Here is a 20,745-nt window from a genome sequence, read left to right on the forward strand (position 1 = left end):
AGCCCTGAGCGTCACACTGCTGCTCAGCTGGGGTGGCCTGCCCCTTTAAGGCCTTCAGACAGTGAGCTCCCTCATTTAATCCCACCCTGCTACACCTGTGGAGGATCTGGGATTTAAAAGGAAGAAAGCCCCATCATTGAGGGCTGGTTGGAAAGCAGAGTGGATAAGCTGCTCTGAGATGAGGAGCTGGCTGAAAGGCTGTGGTCTGCCAGAGAACTTGGGTAGGAGGAGAGACCTGACCAGGATGGTTGGGTGGTTCCCAGAAGCTAGTGATTAGACAGTGAGACAGACTGTTGCTGCTGGGAACCCACCCGCAAGGAAGGAGGCAGAAGGCTGAGCCCATGGGAGCTGGGGAACGTTTTAGCCCTGATGTTGTTTTCTGGACTTAGGCCGTGTCTCTCAACCAGGGGAATGTGTACCCCTGGGGCCACGCAGAGGTCTTCCAGGGGGATATCAACTCATCTAGATATTTGCCTAGTTTTCATAGAATCATAGAATATCAGGGTTGGAAGGGACCTCAGGAGGTCATCTAGTCCAACCCCCTGCTCAAAGCAGGGCCAATCCCCAGACAGATTTTTGCCCCAGATCCTGAAATGGCCCCCTCAAGGATTGAACTCACAACCCTGGGTTTAGCAGGCCAATGCTCAAATCACAGAGCTATCCCTTCCCCCCCCCCCCCAGCAGCTATCAACAGGCTACATAAAAAGCACTAGCAAAGTCAGTACAAACTACAATTTCATACAGACAATGACTTGTTTATATGGCTCTATAGACTATACACTGAAATGTAAGTACAATATTTATATTCCAATTGATCTATTTTATAATTATATGATACAAACGAGAAAGTCAGCATTTTTTCAGTAACAGTGTGGCTGTGACACTTCTGTATTTTTATGTCTGATTTTGTGGTTTTTAAGTGAGGTGAAACTTCGGGGTAGGCAAGACAAATCAGACGCCTGAAAGGGGTACAGTACTCTGGGAAGGTGGGGAGCCACTGGACTAATGGAAGGGGCTGGATGCTATACAGTGGCTTGGCTGGAGAGTAGGCCATGGTGCAATGCTGGGGCTTGCTATGAGGGCCCTGCTCCCCAGTAATGAGTCCTGTAACACACCCCTTTGTCGCATACACTCATGTATTTCTAGTCTTTATGTTTTGCATAGGACTTGTAGGAAATCAGAGGTGGAAACGACCTATCAAGTAATCCAGTCCATCTCCACGGTGCCCAGTGGAGGACTGAGCATAGAAGATGTCTAGAGACCTGGATTCTTTCCCCAGCTCTGCTGCTGACTCACTGTGAGGCTTTGGACCAGTCACTTAACTGCTCCGAGCCTCAGTTACCCATCTATAAAAGGGAGATAGGAATGTTACCTAGCTTCATAAAGCACTTTGACATCGGCAAGTGTCATTACTTAAATTGTAAGTTCTTTGGACGGGGCTGTCTTTTGGTTCTGTGTTTGTACAGCGCCTACCGCAATGAGGTCCTGGCCCCTCACTGGAGCTGCTAGGCATGATCACAATACAAATCATCATCATCTAATACAGCATCTGCTATGCAAATGCTAAGTGGCAGCAGCGCCAGTAGAAGTATATTTCCTAGTGCTTTGGCTTGAGGTACGGAACGCTGCAGTCACTGCACGGATAATCTCCAACTGCAGAGTCTAACTGGATTCTCGCTCTGCTCTGACCTTGGACAAAAATACAGCATCACGTCACAAAGCAGAGAGCACGTCTGTGAGCAGTAGGGGGACCGAGGTGAGAACAGTCAAGCTACAACTGAACGTGCTCTGCCCAGTTTGCCTGGTTCAATGACTTCATCCGTTTACCTTCTGCCTAAGTACGTCTCTCCTGATGCTTTCATTGACATTGCTGCCACAGAAGGCTGTGCTAATGGAGGATCCTTGTGTTTATTCCATACGCCAAGGGCAACTGCGTTCTCTCTGTCGGAATGGCTTTTATTTTAGACTCAGAATAAAAGGGAAGACCTGGATCTACTCTGGCAGAATCCCCCCAAATATTCTAACCAGTTTTTAGACCGGTTCCGCCACAACCAGTTTTAAAACTAGATGGAGCCACAGACCAGGCTTTGAGTGGCCTGAATCCCTTTCAGAACCAGCTTCAGGAGAGAGCACCTGGTGTGTGTCTCTGGTATAGTCTGCACCATGTGGAAACCTGGGTGTGTGGTGCCTGGTGGGCAGTGGGAGGCAGGGATCTGAACCACAAAATGTAAACTAAGTAAGTGTGGAAAACCTGAGAGGAGAATGAATGAAGATCCATTCTCTGTCTTGCTGCTATGTCGGCCACCAAGGCTACCTCTGAAATGCAAGGGTCCTGCTCCTTTCCCCCGCCACCCCCCACACGCTCTGTTGAATGGGGTCCAGAGCTACTGAGCAGAGATACCTCTGGCAGCCCAAAGCAAGGGGAAGGTGCTGCCCTGACTGAGATGAAGTGCTGGACAAGGAGGGAGTTAAAAGCAGCTAACTAGCTTGTGTTGTCCCTAATCCCAGGTTTGGCACCTGGTCTCCCCAATGGCACTATTGTGTACACAGGCAAGAACCACCAGTTCCTTCTTCTTTGGAAAGCTGGACAAACCAAGCTACTGGGAACGTTGAGTTCTCCTGAGCTTTGGTTTGTTACATGTGGCAATAAAAGGTGAAGTGGCTCTTTGTGGGGCAGGTTCCCATACAGCCCCCTCTCTCAATGAGGGAATTCACTCTTTTTCCCCCCAACCCTCTCTTAGCAGGGCAAATAAAATCGTCATAGCCCCTATTGTACCTTGCATGCCTTTCATCCCAACATCCCATGCACATGTAACAAACAATACACAAGCTACACTTGGGTTGCTCCGTCCACTGCTGGGGTGGAGTCCGCAGGGGTTTAACAGCGCACAGCAACACCGTTCAATGGGTAGGGCCGGAGGAAAGCTTTAGTCCGTTGAAACCACGGTGGGAATTTAGGCAGAGGCAAATGCTGTTGGGAACCCTGCTTTCGCAATGCTGTTGAGAATCCGAACGGTTCCGTTTTACATCTTACCCCAAAAACAGCACCTCCTACCTAGACCCTAGTTCAGTGCAGACTCAGAGACTAGGGCACCTCTCTTGAATCACCAGAACTGACCCTGGTTTCTCCTCTCAGGGTCTTTCCTCCGAATACTAACCAGCCCCAGTCCTGCTCCGCTTGGGAGGACATAGCCCAGGCTGCTATAGCAGGAGGCAGCTTTTTCCTACCTTTCCCCACACTGTGTGTGAGGCACTAGTGCCCTCTGCTGGCTGGAATAGGTTAGATCTGTGTATTATAACAGCTCTGTTCTCTTGAGCTAGCAGACCTGTATTTGGACCAGCGTGTAGAAGCCTGTGTATTTGAAGAAGAAATCAGTTTATTTCCTATGCTATCTGGGTGCATGATGGCAGAAAACATGGGGTCAGTGTATGTAGATGCCTATAAATCGTCGCACCATCATCTACAGCCACTTGAGTAAAGTTGGACGAGCTGGTTCTGAATCAAACTTGACCTGGTCTGGAATGATTCAGCCCAGCACAACGTGAGCTGGGTCTGCTTGGGCAGTCAAAGGCCTCAGTCCCGGCAGAGCTGTCAACCTCACTTGGCACGTAAACCTAGTCCGCTGCAATCCAGGCATCTAGGGCAGAATCCGAACTGGGGCTGCGGTCACCCTGCCCATGCTTAATCACAGTGCGTGCTTGGTGGGACACCACAGCATGGTCCCAAAGGCTGTGGTATGATACACATGAACAAAGCTACACTCTGGGAGGCAGCATGGGCCATAGAGAAGGAGTGGAATTCAGAAGAGCTGGGCTCTGCCAGGGACCTTGGGCAAGTCACTCACTCCTCCTCTCCGTGCCTCAGTTTCCCCATCTGTGAAATGGGGACAATGACCCTTATTCTCCTTGCTAAAACTCTGAGATCTACGGCTGAAAGGTGCTATAGAACTATTACACTGTGTCTGCTGCAGGCCTATGCAGTAAGGTACCATGCCTAAATCTGCAGAATATAGATGCCCCTGTCTTGTAGTGCCCCTGACGCTAAGAAGTCTGCTGTGTTTGTGCATGCCAAGGCACGCGGCTGCCTGCTGTGCCTATGGGCAGCACTGAGCCAAACCCCTGCCTCTGTGGATTCCAGCTGAGCTCCAAAGTCTAGTGGAACAGAGTTGAACTTTCCTTGCTGTAAACTTACCTTGAATCACAGCTTACCTTGTTGTAAACTTACCTTGCATCACAGCTTGTTGTAAACTTACCTTGCATCACAGCTTCTAGCCACTAGGGGCCACTTTGAACTGCTCCACTATTTGCTGCATCAGCAAAGAGCTCTGATTCTCCGAGAGCACCTGTGCTCAAGAGAAACTCCCATGCAACTGAGCATAAGGCAGGGTGCTCCAGCCTCCTTCAAGGGGTGCATCTCCAATGCCGGGACTTCATGATGCAATGTGCTTGGCCTATATGTGGTTCCCCCCCTAGGAACTGAATGGGAGCTGCGTCGCTAAATCCTATGCCACTCCTTTAAAACTGGATTCACACTGCCGGACAGTGAAGATCCCTCTGTCCAGAATACAGACAGCAGAGGCAACCCAGTACAAGCTTTCCTGCACCCAAGGGTGCCTCTGCCCTGCAGGGATAAGCACTGAGTTGAGAAGATTGCTCAGCCTCTGTGGTCTGTTCAGTTTTTGGTTCCCTGCTGAGGCTGTCAAGAGAGCCAGTGGTGGCAACACTTGTCTATTAGCACCAGCGCTAACACCTCTTTCACTGCGGTACAGGTCACCAAGCAGCCCTCAGGGGGTGACAGGTTCTAGTCACCACTGTCCTGAGCTAGATTTAAATCAGCCAGCCCAAAAGTGCCAAAGTGATTTAGGAGCACACATCCTTTAGTCTTTTGGTGAGACATGCTCCTAAACCACCTAGATGCTTTTGGAAATCTCAATCCTAGACATGAGCTGGGGGAAGGATGGATCAGAAAACCCCCAGCTGCGATCAGCGAAGCCTGGTCCTCCAGGGTTAGTATAGATAACAAAGATGTAAAATAGCTACATCAGAAAGGGAATGGAAAACTCTGCAGCACGGGCTTTGTCCCAGTCCTATGATCAGCGAGCCCTCCTTCTAAAGACCTTCTCCCTCCTCTGTCTCCAACGCACCCCCTTCCTCACAGAACCTGTGCAAGACCACTGGGCTGGTATTAACCCCTTAATCACCAGGACCAGTTCACACCTCTGCACCCTATCAAAGCTTCCCTATAGCTTATCCGATTACAAATCCAATGAGAGAGGCTGTGCTTTTGCTTTGCAGGTTTAGGGGATAGTTAGGCAATCAGCCGTGCAGCAGGTACGGGACTTCCCTTTGGTTTAATCAGCCGTGAGCTGGGCAGATGGACCCTGAGAGCCCATAAACGTTTTGGCTTCATGCATGGGGAAGGCTGGAGGGGCAAGGAGGGGGCTTGTGCACAAGAGCAAACATTTCAGCAGCATCACTTAGAGAGCAATGGCCATTGTCAGAAATCAGCTGCTTGACAGGCTGCAGGTTCAGCTCTTGGCAAGGGGACAGATTCATTACTCTAATTGGAAAGGCAAATTGTCCCAGGTCCTGGGAGCTTTAATTAATTTGCAAAGGGGTGCTTTGTAATGACTCTGTATTCTGATCATGCAGTTGGCTCGACCAACCTCGAGAGGATCACCCTAACGTACTGGGAACCACAGCTGGAGCAGCCCCCCCCCCTTTCTGGGGTAATAAGGGTGTGGCCAGAAAGAAGGGGCTGTGGCTGGGGCATCTATAGACCAGGCTGACTCTTGGCTGTGTTTCCAGCTTCTTATAGGTGTTGCAGCAAGATGTAAGTTAGAGCAGCCCTCAAGCTGCTCTACCATGGCACACTAGGACCTGCCTGCCCAGAGCAGCATCTGGATCAAAGCAGTGCAAAAATGAAGACTCTGCCATTTTTTAATCCCCAGCCCTGACTCTCTCTCTGTGCAGTTCAGCCCTAGCTCAGAATCTGGCCCTAACACACCGCTTAGAGATATAAGATCTAGAAGCTTTAGTAATACCCTCCGTGCTGTCTTCTGAACTGACTGGACATAACTAAGACTCCCTTTTACAGCATCCACCGGTTCTCAATAAAACCTCCCAGGCTGTCCATGTCTCAGGCATTTCAAAGCCCCGATGGGGATCTACGCAGGACGTGACCAAGAAATCCCCAGTCTTGGGTGGGGAGGAAGTGGATTAACCCCTTCTGTGCTGACATTGCCAAGATGCCCGAGACACACACCCCCTTTAGAAACACGCAGAGAGCCCCGCAGTACAAAAGCGCTTGGAGGTGGTGATGTGAAGCCGTCTCTTCTCTTTCCCAGCAGTGTCACCTGTAAAGCCCTTTGCCACAGCCCATGCTGGGGCTTAAGGGAATGAAGTCTGTACCAGAGCATGACACAGACAAGAGACTCATCTTAGTCCATCCCCTAGAAGAATCCAGTAGCTATGACATCGTTTCCAGCCTGTGTGTTAACCCCAAATCACAATATCCTGGCCCTGGCCTGTAAGAACTCAGCATTTGCCTATGGTTACTGCCCAGAGGTACCTGAGAAAACACCATTTTCCAGTATGCTGAGTGTAGACAGCAGCTGCAGTAAGGTGGTATTGTCAACGTTTGCTGTAGCTGGCAGCTCTAGAAGTCTTGGTCACTAAGGAGATCTTAAAGGGTTTTAGATGCCGGGAGCCTCCCACCATCTCTGTGAGCTAGGGAGAGATCCTTATCCCCATTTCTCAGACGGGAGACTGAGGCACTGAGCAGAGAAGTGAATTGCTATTCGGGTTTCAGGCTTAGTTATAGTGTTTTTCCCGGCTTCACTTTTCTCCCATGATAGGGGTGATTTTTTTTAGAATAACCAGCCTGAGAACAAGTTAGCAACCCTCCCCTTCCACCCAGGCTGCCATTGTTGATGATTATGGGTTATTAGAGAACTGCAAACCAGATCCTTTCCAATAATGACACACTTGGTCCTCTACCCAGCCCATACAATGACTGACCCTGCTCCCAATAAAGTCAATAGCAAACCTCCCATTGATTTCCATGAGAGCAGGCCAGGGACCCATCAAAATCAAGACTGTCCTTTGGAAACTAGGGCAGGGTTCATTGCCTCCAAGAAGTTGCTATTTAATAGTGCCCCACCCTCCAGCTTGCTAACCAGCCAATGAGAACTTGTTCCGAAGAGGCAATGAATCTGGCTTGTATTTCATTGGCTGAATATGTTGTCACCTGGTATCCTGCCTGGTGGGAAGTTGTATGGGTGGAGCTTTGGGGGCAGGTTTCATCAGCAAGCTGTAGCTGAATTAACTTGTCAGTGAGTGCAGTTGTGCCTTTTGAATTCATTTTGGACCTGCTGGACACATACTCCAAACCCAACCTCACCAGGGCCTACCTGGCCTGTTGCCACAACCCTACTCCTCCCACAGTCCCAGTTCCTTGGCAATCGCTGACCAGCCGCTTGCTGTTCTTTGCACACTCTTTGGCCAAGGGATTCCATTGCAGTGAATTCCTGTAACCAAAAAGAAATAACTGCTCTCCTGCACCCACCAATACTTAACCCAGTGAAGCCTCGTGACCATCCAGTGCACTGCAGGAAGTCTTTGTAACAGACCACTGGCCCTTTAAGGCTCTGGCCCGGCCCAGCATTCCTATTACATGGTCTTAGGCCCTTTAAGGCCAGGTGCTCACCACATTCCCTGGTGGGGGCATATGATTGAGAGTGAGGCCTGCTGGGAGAGGAAGCAGGATATAAAGGGTAAGCCATCTCCTCAGCAAAGTGGGAGCTTCAGGGATAAGTAATAGCGGGATGAAAGACATTTCTGGTATCTGAGGAAGCTTCAGAGTGAGGCGTGGAAGGGAGGTGGTCTCCTGTGCATGTACTGGGACAGAGTCTCTGTGTTAATAAAACCTTCCCTCCTGGGTAGAGTGACCAGACAGCAAGTGTGAAAAATCGGGATGGGGCGTGGGGGGTAATAGGAGCCCATATAAGAAAAATCCCCAAAATCGGGACTGTCCCTATAAAATCGGGACATCTGGTCACCCTACTCCTGGGATCTGTTTGATTTGGTATCTCCAGGTGTGCTAAGCAGGTGAATTGAGGCTAAGCAGCCCACCTACAATCTTCCCCTTTCTCCTTTCTGTAGGGTTCCTGGATGCCATCAGGTCAGGTCAGTGCATTAGTTACATGACTGGTCTCTTCTCTGGGATCCTCGTTTCTTCCTTGGTGAAATAGCAATACGATGGCGGGTCAATATCTCCATCCGTGTGAGTAACATCTATCTACTGCTTCTTGGCATTGTTTTTGCGCTCTTCTTGATAAAGGTTTATTGCATTGCATTTCATAGACGCCTTAAAGCTGCCAGAGTCTCAAGCCAGCCTTTTACTTTAGCCATATTAATTCTCCTGTGTCAGGCTTGCTTTGTTGGTTTAATTGCACATTCGTTTTCTGTCTCCCTTCTGCAAATTCAGCCTCGATTTTTCTTCCAATTTTTCAGGGATGGGGGGGGGCTGGAACAATTTGTATAGTGGGGGTGCTGAGAGCCATTGAACCAAACTGTAAACCCTGGATATGATGGGAACCATTTCAAACCAGGGGGTACTCCAGCACTCCTAGTTCCAGCACCTATGGGGAGGGGGGGAATGACTATGCCATTGGCTGACCCAAGGAAAGCACTTAGTAAACCCACTTCCTCTGAAAGAGGAGTCAGATCTTCCCAGGGGCCAGTCTTCTGCCATTCTCCCCAGCAAAGAAAACGTGAAATATCCTAACAGAGGTGGGAAAACTTTGCACTGAGAAATCTTTGTCTAGACTTGCCCAGACAGGGCGAAACTCATGCCAAGACCTCTGTCAGCAGACCCCAATGTGAGAGGAGCAGGTCTGCTTTTTCATAGAATCATAGAATATCAGGGTTGGAAGAGACCTCAGGAGGTCATCTAGTCCAACTCCCTGCCTCAAAGCAGGACCAACCCCAACTAAATCATCCCAGCCAGGGCTTGGTCAAGCTGGGTCTTAAAAACCTTTAGGAGGTTTCCTATGCCAATTCATTATTTCTGGCTGTTGCAGGCAAGAAATGTAACATTTTCTTTCTGACCTCTGGGTCCAGGACCAGGGCTGGGCAAAGTTTAGTCTCAAAGTGTAGGGTAGGGTGTGAGAGATTGCACCATTCTGACCCCTCTTCTTATCCTTGACTTCCGCTTCAGCAACGGATGGCTCACAAACCGCTAGAGTTGGAGATGACCACTTCTTGGGCCTGGAAAGTTGGGGGGGTTCCGAGCTGCTTTTGAATGGTGTAATGTATTGGTTTCAAGGTACAGCAGCTCATTCAAGAGCGACTACTAAAATCATGCCAGAATTGAAGTGGAGTGGAGAGAAGTATTACAGAAACTAGGGTGATGTGATTTTTATGGTTTGTGATCTAGTGGGATGAATTCAGCTCTGACCACACGCTTCAAAACATGGCCTCTGGTTTCTAATGCTTGGGTGTGTTTGTAGTGATCCCCAGGGGTCAGTTCTTGGCCCTACGCTATTTATCACTTTTAACAATGACCTGGACGAAAACAAAATCATCACTGATCAAGTTTACGGATGACCCAAAAATTGAAGGAGGGGTAAATAACGTAATAACGAAGAGGGCAGGTTACTGATTGGTACAGTGATCTGGATTATTTGGTAAACTGGGCCCAGGCAAACAGGGTGCCTTTTGATGGGGCCACATGTAAAGTTGTACATCTACAAACAGAGAATGTAGACTATTCTTTGAGGACTCTATCTTGGGAAGCAGTGACTTAGAAAAGGACTTGGGGCGTCATGGTGGATAATCAGCTGAACATGAGCTTCCAGTTCAATGCTGTGGCCAAAAGGGTTGATGCAATCCTTAGTCTCCTACTCAGTAGTCCCATGTTTGTTAATCTATCTGGCATTGGTGTGACTGCTGCTAGAATACTATGTCCAGTTCTGCCGCTCAGCGGTCAAGCAGGATGGTGATAAATTGGAGCAGACTCAGAGAAGAGCCACGAGATAGATTAAAGGAGTGGAAAAGATGCCTGATTGTGATAAACCCAAGGAGCTCAATCTGTTTAGCTGAACCAGGAGGAGGTTTGGAGGTGACTTGATCACAGTCCTTGTGCATCTACATGGGGAACAGAAATGTTATAATAGAGGTCTCTTCAGTCTAGCAGACACAAATATAACAAGATCCAAAGGCTGGAGACTGAAGCTAGACAAATTCAAACTGGACATAAGGCGCACATTTTCAACAGTGAGGGCAATTAACTATTGGAACACTTTACGGAGGGTGGTTGTGCATTCTCCATCGCTCACCATTTTTCAGTCGAGATTGGGATGCCTTTCTAAGAGAGATGTTCTAGTTCAAACAAGAGTTAATTCAGGGAAGTCCTATGGCCTGTGTTCTACAGGAGGTCAGACTAGATAATCTCATTGGTCCCTTCTGGCCTTAAATCTATGAATAAGGATCCGTGCTCAAAGTGGGGTGAAAAGGGCAGACAAAGGTACCTCAGCCTAGAGCCTGTCTGAACAGGGTGTTAAAGTTAGCTAATGAAGGGAAGAGCAACATGAGCCAATGAAACTGGAAACCTTCCCAACCCTACCCTGGCCCTCTCTGGCCAGGGCAACGTTCCTTCATCCTGCCTCCTGGGCTCTGATTCACTGAGGTTCCAGTTCAGAAAAATACTGCAGCATGGGTCTAAAGTTAAGCATATTATTAAGTGCTTGGAATAGAGGTGGGCTGCTGAATTGGGGCCTAAAATAGGGAGAAATAATAATAATAAAAAGAAAGACTTGGTGCCTCTTTGTGTCCTAGGTGTGTGTGTCTGACATGCATCAGGGGATGTACATAGGTCTGTAGTCAGAGTCATGCATGTGTGACTACAGCTCGGGTTTTCAGAGTTCATCATTTTAAAGATCTTAACCGAGATTTGTTTGCCCTTGTATACGGCCTGCCTCCTCTGTGAGGATTATGTGTCTGAACATGTCTGGAGCTCGGGGAGCAGCTGTTTTTGAGCTGCTGACAAAGAAACCTTTATGAACACAGAAAAGTGAGGATTTTTTTAACAGCCATGTAACTGGGAAACCGCTTGACTTAAAAAGCATAATAGATATTTCCCTCAGGATCAGACAGTGAGCCTGATTCTCCACTGCCTTACTCCTGTGCACAAAGGAAGTGCAACACTACTAGATTGGAGCGGGGGGGGAGAACACGACTATTTTGCACCAGTCCTGCACTGATGTAAATGACAGCGGGGAGCACGGCCTTATAAATTGTAATGGACAGAGTTCGTTCCCGGTATGTCTCCATGGACTTTGTGGATGAATTTAGTGGAAGGTGACTACAATATAACCTCTTGAAACCGTAGTGATCATGCATTCATCTGCGTTGGGGTTAACATGGCCCATCGTCTGTCTTGCGGCTGTGGATGCGTGTCTGCATCCGTGTGCGTATATGTTCTATGGCACATACAGTCTCTCTCTCTCACTCACACACACACACACACACACACACACACACACACACACACACACACACACACACACAGGCTTCCCCACTGTCTGCATCGCGTACACGTCCCCTGCCCTTCTGCCTCTGGTGATGAGAATCATTTCAGAGAGCCCCACCGCTCATCCATGTCGCAAGGCTCTGCTCGCAGAGAGCTAAAGATGCGAATCCTGCAGAGGCTGCAAGACGTGGTGTATTATGGGCCGGGGAAGGGGGGGGGTGGCTCTGGCGCAGTCAATCCTCATTTTCTTTTCTTAAACCAATTTCACAAATGAACCTTCTTGGAGCAAGGGACAGACAGCGAGAGCCTGAGTCAGATGGGCCTAATGGACAGGGAGTAAATTCACTGGAGCAATTGATTTAATTGAAAGGTGCTGCTGAAGGGTGCCAAGAAGTGTGAGAACGTGCTTTCCCCTGACAGGCCCTAAATAGACAGCACAATATATGGAGTCTTGGCTCCCCGAGCCCTGTCGCACTAACAGCAATGTGTTCGGCTCCTTGGCTCTCTTCCCGCTCCCTGCGGTAAAACGAGACGTTCCTAGCTAGGCAGCCACACCTTGCCTCGACTCCCCGCTCCACCAGTGTCCTGCAGGGGGAGCCCATGCGCACACCTGCTACAAAGGGACCCCTGGCCTGCTAGAGGCAGTCAGCTGCAGCCTCCAGCTTCTAAAGCCTCTAGCTGGTGGATGGTCCCCAGGATGGGAGTCCTGGGGGCCAGGGCTGGATGTCTTTGGTGGAGGACCCTCTGCTGGGGAACTCCCTGCTACTGGAGATCAGGATGAGCCTCTGGCTAGGCCTACACTGAAATTGAGAGGGGTGACTGCAACACATGTAGACCTACCTAAACTGATTTAATCTGGATCATACCTCCTGATTGCTGTGTAGACATACACTCTATCTGGCCATGTTTAGGACACAATGCAAGACTACATCTCTTTGTAACAGAGCTATAGGATTCTCCAGCAATGTTTTCCTGGGAGCAATGTGAACCTGGGGTGGTGGCTAAAAACAGGGAGGATGCAAGGATTTAGTTCTTAGTTGGGACGGGATCCAGTGTGGCTTTGAGAGACCAGGGAACCGGAAGATGAGGTGGGGTGGAACAGTAGGTTAGTGCACTGGCTTTTCAGTTCTGGAGTCGTAGAGCTGGTCACAGAGAGTTATTCCTGATTAACTCTGGGTGTGGACGTTCTGATTCCAGAATAAACGTGGGATTAAGTTAATTTGGGATGAGGGACTTTTGTTATTAATGTTATTCGTATTACTGTAGTGCCTAGGCTGTTGTCATAGACCAGGACCCCATTGTCTTGGCATTGTTATTCCGGAATTAGAGCGTCCACACGTGGAGTTAGTCAGGAGTAGTTAAATCCACTTTCCCCTACCTTATTTCAGATTAACTTTTGTGTGTAGACATGCCTTTAGGCTTCACTCTTGGCTTGTGTCATGGGTGAAATGAGTTTGGTGTCTCAACCAGCTACTCCTAAATGGATATCTGGCCACACCATTCAACCCTTAGCCAGATGGATGCAGCCAGTTGGCAGAGACTCAAACTGAGATGTGTGGGGCCTGATTCACCCTGGTAGCATAGGGGATGCACTCTGCACCCAAGTGGGCATTTCACCTTGGAGTGGAAGGGAGGCCCAGGCAGTGTTTGCCCAGATGTAGCTTGTGAGCAGGATTCCACTTTCTTGGCCCTGGCCATTAACTCTTGGGATTGTGGTGGGTCCCTGTACGGAGCAGCTTTGGGACATTTTGGCAATGAAGTCTCTGGTCTGTAAGCAGCTATCCTTCCCACACGTTCCTGAGCCGCACATTCATAGCTGATGTTAGATTGCAGGGGTGATGCCCTGGACGGTTGATCTATGAGTGCAGGACTGGTCAGATTTCACAGGGCTGAGTGTAGGCAGGGCGAGTTTCCAGCATGCTGTGAACGGAGGTGACGGATACAGGAAACAATCCAGACATATCCCCTTCCTGGGGTTTGCTGCTATTATTTGTCTAAGAATACAGAAAAACCACAGCCTCAGCCAAAGCTTTCTCCTTAAGCTTGGTTGTTCCCTAGAGTTTTCCCTGCCGAAGCTTTTTTCCTAGCCCCTTGTTCCCTCTGCCTCCGAGAGAGGCTGCCCTTTGTCTCTTAGATTGGAGCTAACTGGACACACCTGCTCGAGACACACGGTGATTCAGCAAAATGCTTCTGCATCTCTATGCAGAGTTGAACCCCTGACATCAAGAGGATGTGACAGAAAGAGCCCTGTTGTAAATGTAATCAGTCTGCCATAAAAACAGGCTACGCCAACCCCAGTGAGTCTGGAACCTCTGTGGAAAGCGGAAACCCCATTTTTGGTTGGAAAATTGGCACCCAAAAGAGAGAGGTCTAAGGGCTCCTAGGAATTATAACACAAATAAGGTTGTGTGAAGATGAATACTTCCTGGTGCAATGTTTCCTGTTCACCAGAAGATGGCACTGTACCTCCCATCAAGTATAGGCTGGGGTCTATAGCAGATCCAGGAATGCATTAGAACAGTGGCTCTCAACCAGGGGTACGTGCATCCCAGGGGGTACGCAGAGGTCTTCCAGAGCATAGATCAACTCATCTAGAGATTTGCCTAGTTTTACAACCGGCTACATAAAACACACTAGCAAAGTCAGTACAAACTACAATTTCATACAAACTACGACTTGTTTATACGGCTCTATATACTATATACTAAAGTGTAAGTACAATATTTATATTCCAATGGATTTATTTTATAATTATATGGTAAAAATGAGAAGAGGGGCACTTTTTCAGTACTAGTGCGCTGTGATCCAAATCAGACTCCTGAAAGGGGCACAGTAGCCTGGAAAGATTGCGAACCACTGCTCTAGAAGGGGAAGTCTCTGCTGGAATGATCCCTGGCTATTTCAGCTTGTGAGGTGCAGCTGGTAGAGCAGGGCAGGTGCACAGTGTAGATGTTTTTCCCCCTTAGAGCTGTTTGTTTAAAACTGTAAATTGTAAAAGACACGGGGCGCAATGCTCGATCGGGTTTTGCAATACACACAATCCTTGATTATCCTAATGGGCTGGGGATGAGGAATAACCAGGGCCGGCTTCAGCTTTTTTGCCGCCCCAAGTGGCAAAGCGGAAAAAAAAAAAAAAAACAAGATAAAGCTGCGATCGGCGGCACTTTGGTGGCAGGTCTACCGCGCCGCTTCATTCTTCGGCGGCAATTCGGCGGTGGGTCCTTCGCTTTGAGAGGGACTGAGGGACCCGCCGCCGAAGACCCGGATGTGCCGCCCCTTCCCATTGGCCGCCCCAAGCACCTGCTTCCTTTGCTGGTGCCTGGAGCCAGCCCTGGGAATAACCTTAGGTAATGGGGCTCTCGGTGAACCCAGGGACTTGCTAAGTAGGTAACATGCCAGGGGACACAACTGTGCTGCAGATAGCAGAGGATTTGAGCTAAATGGAACCTGCACTGTCTTTAGGAGAAACAGCACTATTCCGGTCACTGGGCCTGGCTGCAACTGAGAACTAGGCCCCTTGACACCGGGCTGGTAAACGACAGCTTTACGCCTTCCTTGTTGCCCCTTTGCACCCAGGGAGCGGTAATGCTTTAAGCCCCGGGTGGTAGGCATCCTGTCTCCAGCGGGTTTTTATCAGTGATGTCTTTAATCACCATGGCTTTTTGGTCCTCCCAATGCTGGTCTCCTCTAGTGTTTCCTAGCAGCTGGAAAGGGGTGTGGTGGGGAAGGATGGCCCAGTGGGTAAGGAGCCGGCCTCGCACTAAGGTGAGCCAAGTTCAGTTCCCTGCCCTGCTACAAATATTCCTGCATCACCTTGGGCAAGTCACTGAACCTCTTTGTGGCCCATTGATAACAAATCCTAAACCCATAGGTGTGTAAATGGGGCTGACAGAAAAGCACCACCTCAGAGGGATGAGAATAAGGCACTAAAGGTTGTGAGGGGCTCATATATGGGCCATACAATTGCTTTAGATAGACTGGGACTCGGATCATTGCAAACAATTTTATTGGCACGATTAAACCAGGGTGCAATAGGACTTAGGCACCGAAATCCCTTTGAGGATCTGGCCCTGGGCCTCTGTGAGAGGTGAGGTGAGGGCTGGCCTGCAGGGGTGGCCGTTTGTCACTACAGCTCAGCCCCGGCGCAGTGGCAGGCAGTTGTATCACGTGGTGCTGACTCGCTCCTTTCTCCCAGGGTTTTTTCCCCCCTCATCACTTTTTGATGCAAATGGATTTTTGATTTGGATTGAAACCTCTGCAGTGGATGCTGCAGACGGAGGCCACAGAAAAGGGATCGTTCCCCAGAGAGCTCAACGGGGGCCTCTCTCCAGCCAGCTGATGGGTTCTGGAAGGCAATTTATCTTCCTGGCCACTCAGTTCCTCCTTGGCCAAATTACTGGATTAAATCAGACCAACTGCGGGGTGTGTATGTGTGTTTAGAGCAAGAGAAAACAGCTGGAATCCTCGGGGCTTGCTTAGGGTGTATGCAATCCCCAGAGAGGCAGCATCCCTTTTGATTTGAACTGGTCTTCAGTGCGTTTGATCCAGTTTACTTCCCTCACTGGGATGGGTAACGCTCAAATGCTGCCTCATCTGTTGCAGGCTAAAGGGGGTATTTTGCTTCTGCAAGACAATGCAATCCAGGTGCAAGCTTGCTTTTATTCCAGCGCTGTCCTGGCCGCTTTACTTGGAGTGAGAATTCCTTGGAACAATTTCTCATTACATTGGGGCCTCATCCCCTAAGGCAGGAGACACAGAGCACCCTCAGAAACGGGTCTCCTGCTCTCTCTCAGCAGATCCTGACACCTGCTTGGTGTCATAGGGCACTGTCCAGAGAACTCCCATGGTTTTGCATGTGGCCTGACCACCTCCTAATCCCAGGCACAGGTGAGACAGGTGATGGGGGAAATCCCAGATAACGGATTCGGACAAATGTCATACTGCAGTGGCAAACATTCATCCTGGTTGCATCAACTGAAAACTAGCCTGATCCTCTCTGGTTTAACGATCAAATTTGGCCGCTAGCCCTATGTCCTGGGCAAGTGAGTGCGAGGCTAGGTCTGTGGTTCAAATCCAGCTCAGTAGGGAGTGAGAATTGTTACCAGCTGGGTGAATTAAGTTAAATGGGTCTCAGCCCAGTTCCCAGGAGATGTGTATCCATGCCACAAACAAACCCACCATTGCAACTGGCAAGCTCAGCAGAAGCCAAGGATTAAAATGGATGACCCCTTCATAGAATCATAGAATATCAGGGTTGGAAGGGACCTCAGGAGGTCATCTAGTCCAACCCCCTGCTCAAAGCAGGACCAATCCCCAACTAAATCATCCCAGCCAGGGCTTTGTCAAGCCTGACCTTAAAAACCTCTAAGGAAGGAGATTCCACCAGCTCCCTAGGTAAGCCATCCAGTGCTTCACCACCCTCCTAGTGAAAAAGTTGTCCTGAGACGAGACTGGAGACACGTTGGTTTGGGCTGGTGGAAACAATCGCTCTGTCACTGTCCTTGTTCCGTGGCTAAGAGGGGGACTTCAGTCTTTAGAGCTGTCTATAGAGGACCTTCTCCTGACTGGCATGAAAATCATTCCAGAAATTGACCTCACCTGCTGGTTTCAACTTTCCATATAAAGCTACAGCAGGCCTCTAGCTACGAACACCCACAGAATTTAGTTTCTTTGGTTGCACGTCAGCTGCTGGACTGAGCTTCTGTGTAAGTACCTCAAACTTTGCTGTGCATGTGGCCAGTGGTGGGTTGTTGTTTTTTTAATAGCTCAATTGTTTCTCTGGCCCCGCCCACTCACAGCAGGATTAGGACGTAAATGGAGGGGCCAGCAGGTGGCACTAAGACAGTTTGTTCATTTCACTTATTAATTGTTTGTTAGGATATTTCCCAGCTCTGGCTCCCTCTTGCCTGGTGCAAATAATATCCCCTGTCTGGTGACTCACTCCCAAGGCCAGGGCCTGCATTAGGGACAGCGCTGCTAAGGGAAGAGGTGGGGAATATATAAATCGGTGGTACACCCACGTCTCGAATACTGCGTACAGATGTGGTCTCCTCATCTCAAAAAGGATATACTGGCACTAGAAAAGGTTCAGAAAAGGGCAACTAAAATGATTAGGGGTTTGGAACGGGTCCCATATGAGGAGAGATTAAAGAGGCTAGGACTTTTCAGCTTGGAAAAGAGGAGACTAAGGGGGGATATGATAGCTGCTGAGAGGGAGGGATAGCTCAGTGGTTTGAGCATTGGCCTGCTAAACCCAGGATTTTGAATTCAATCCTTGAGGGGGCCACTTAGGGATCTGGGGCAAAATCAGTACTTGGTCCTGCTAGTGAAGGCAGGGGGCTGGACTCGATGACCTTTCAAGGTCCCTTCCAGTTCTAGGAGATAGGATATCTCCATTTAAAAAAAAAAAAAAATAGGTATATAAAATCATGAGTGATGTGGAGAAAGTGGATAAGGAAAAGTTATTTACTTATTCCCATAATACAAGAACTAGGGGTCATCAAATGAAATTAATAGGCAGCAGGTTTAAAACAAATAAAAGGAAGTTCTTCTTCACGCAGCACACAGTCAACTTGTGGAACTCCTTGCCTGAGGAGGTTGTGAAGGCAAGGACTATAACAGCGTTTAAAAGAGAACTGGATAAATTCATGGTGGTTAAGTCCATTAATGGCTATTAGCCAGGATGGGTAAGGAATGGTGTCCCTAGCCTCTGTTTGTCAGAGGATGGAGATGGATGGCAGGAGAGAGATCACTTGATCATTACCTGTTAGATTCACTCCCTCTGGGGCACCTGGCATTGGCCACTGTCGGTAGACAGGATACTGGGCTGGATGGACCTTTGGTCTGACCCGGTACGGCCGTTCGTATGTAATCCTGACAGTGCAGCTACCCTGTGCAGCAGGTATAGCCCCCAGGTGGCTGACTAATGCTTAGGGCTGGGGTTCTCGAATGGCCTGGGTGTGACAATACAGAGCTTGAAGCTCAAGGCTGAGTGATATTGAACCTCCTGGGACTTGCAATGATATCTCTCGAAATATACGTTATTACTTCATATCTATATTGCGGTGGTGCCCAGAGGCTCCAATCAGGATGGGAGACCCTTTGTAAGACCTTGTCTAAACACGCAATTGCACTGATCTAATTAAAAAGGTGACTTTTTTTTTTAGTACCAACCAATTTAGTTAAAGTGGTGCAGCGTTTGTGTGTTCCTGGGCTCATGGCACATGCTAAAATAGAACCAGTTTCAAAAGAACCTGAAAACAAAGTCCAAGGCATTACCCCACCTTGACACCAAGTGCCACAAAAATATTTGAAAAATGTCACTCTAGCTTATTTTCTGGTGTTTTCCATATTCCATGTGTGTTGCCCTGCTGCAGTTTTGTCAGACAAACCATACATAACGCGCGCTGGCTAAGTGTGGAATAGGAGAAAAGCTGTGTCAGGATGAAGGGTGGGTCTATGCCACTGGGACAGTGTGCTGCCTTGGGCATTTCTTCTAAGAGCCAGGAATCAGAGGAGCTCCTTACCTCTTCTATAGACAAAACCAGTGAAACCTGGAGGTGCCAGCTGCCTCTGGGCTCCCTTAGAGCACCTCCAGCTCTATCCAGGGACCACAGACACAGTATCTGATGGAGAAACCTGCTGACCGAAGTCTGGAGTTCCTAGTTGTTTTGGAGAAACACAAAGTGTGCTCAGCAAAAGGCCCTCTGCAGGGGTAGGCTGCAGTAACTCTTGGATAACTGGCCTGGGAAGAAGGGTGCAGCATCGGATTAGGTTCTGGCCTAGTTAGTAATAATACTTTGCATGTCTATAGCATCATCCATCCAAGGGACCAATACATTTTGCCTCTGAATCCATCCCTCTGAGATAGGGTCACTGACAGCATCTCCCTTCTACAGCTGGGCAAAGGGAGGGGCTATGACTCGCCAGGGAAGAGAACCTGTGTTTCCTGCTGCCTAAGTGCTGTGCCTGACTCACAAGCCACTCTTCCTCCCTCTGTGCCGACATCACCTCCGGTAAGAGGTCTGGGAACTGTCTCTGCGCAGGCACCTGGGCTGGGAACAGGGACGGACTGCCAGTTTCCTGGGGTCTCCTCTGTTCTTGGGACAATCTGTTCCCTGCTTTCATTCTGACCAGGTCACATGTGCTGTTCAGTATTAGGGGTCTAGATGGCGAGGGGTCTGCCTCAGTATAAGGGATGGCAGAGGTTAGACCTCATTTTAGAGCTTGTTCTGCTAGATGTACCCCAGGCAACAGGAGGGGGCAAATACCTTCCCTTCAGCCCATCTGGGAGCTGCGCAGTCTCGCCCGGCTCAGGTCACCCGAACTCAGAGGAGGAACAGCTAGAGCTTAGCAAAGCCCAGGCTGCCCCTATCCTGATCCTCAGCTGCCCCACGGACAGGCCAGATGATTCCAGCCTGTGAGTCCAAGCAGCTGAGTTTCCCGAGGGCGTTCTCTCCATCTCCTGTCAAGGGCGGTCAGTTCTCACCTGTGCCCGCTGCCGTGCGGCTCCTTCTGCAGAGTTACAGGGGCTCTGCCTCCTGGAATCGGGCTCCTGCCAAACTAACCAAGAAATAAGATGAACATCAGGGCTGGGACAGTACCCTCACACGTGGCACCTCCATGACCCTGGGGTCCCCTCCGAGCTCAACTTTGAAGCCAGGCAGTAGTCTGTTTTTTCTCTTTGAAATAGGAAGGCCCTAAGGAGTGAGGGCAGCAGGAGCCTCCTATGGGGAGGGATGGGGGAGAACCTGGCTCTGCCATTGGATGGCTCTTGCACTATCTCTAAGAATGTATGAGACCAGCACAGAGTTCGAGTTGTGACACACACACAAGCCAAGGGCCAAAGAAACTGAAATCAATGAGGGGAGCTTCTGTTCTCTTCTGGGGTGTCCAGCTTGGGGCCCCTTAGAGGGCCCAGTTTTCAGAGGCCACGTGTGCGGCACTTCCTGGAGATCAGGCCCCTGGGCACCCAAAATGGGTAGTCACTTTTGAAGTGTTGACCTTGGGTCCTAGCAACAGCGAGTGAAGAGCCACAGAGCAGAAGGTGCGGACTGACCCCACACTGGCCTCGCCCAGCCAGCTGGGAAGTGCTGATGTCCCTTGAGCTGTTGCTGGGATAGCGGGCAAAGAAGGCTGTAATTCAAAGTGGCACCAGCAGCCAGGAAGAGGTTAATTCCCTCTGAAAACGTGTGTGTGTGTGGAATAATGAA

This window comes from Emys orbicularis, chromosome 22 (assembly GCF_028017835.1).
Source record: "Emys orbicularis isolate rEmyOrb1 chromosome 22, rEmyOrb1.hap1, whole genome shotgun sequence".
Lineage (NCBI taxonomy): Eukaryota > Metazoa > Chordata > Testudines > Emydidae > Emys > Emys orbicularis.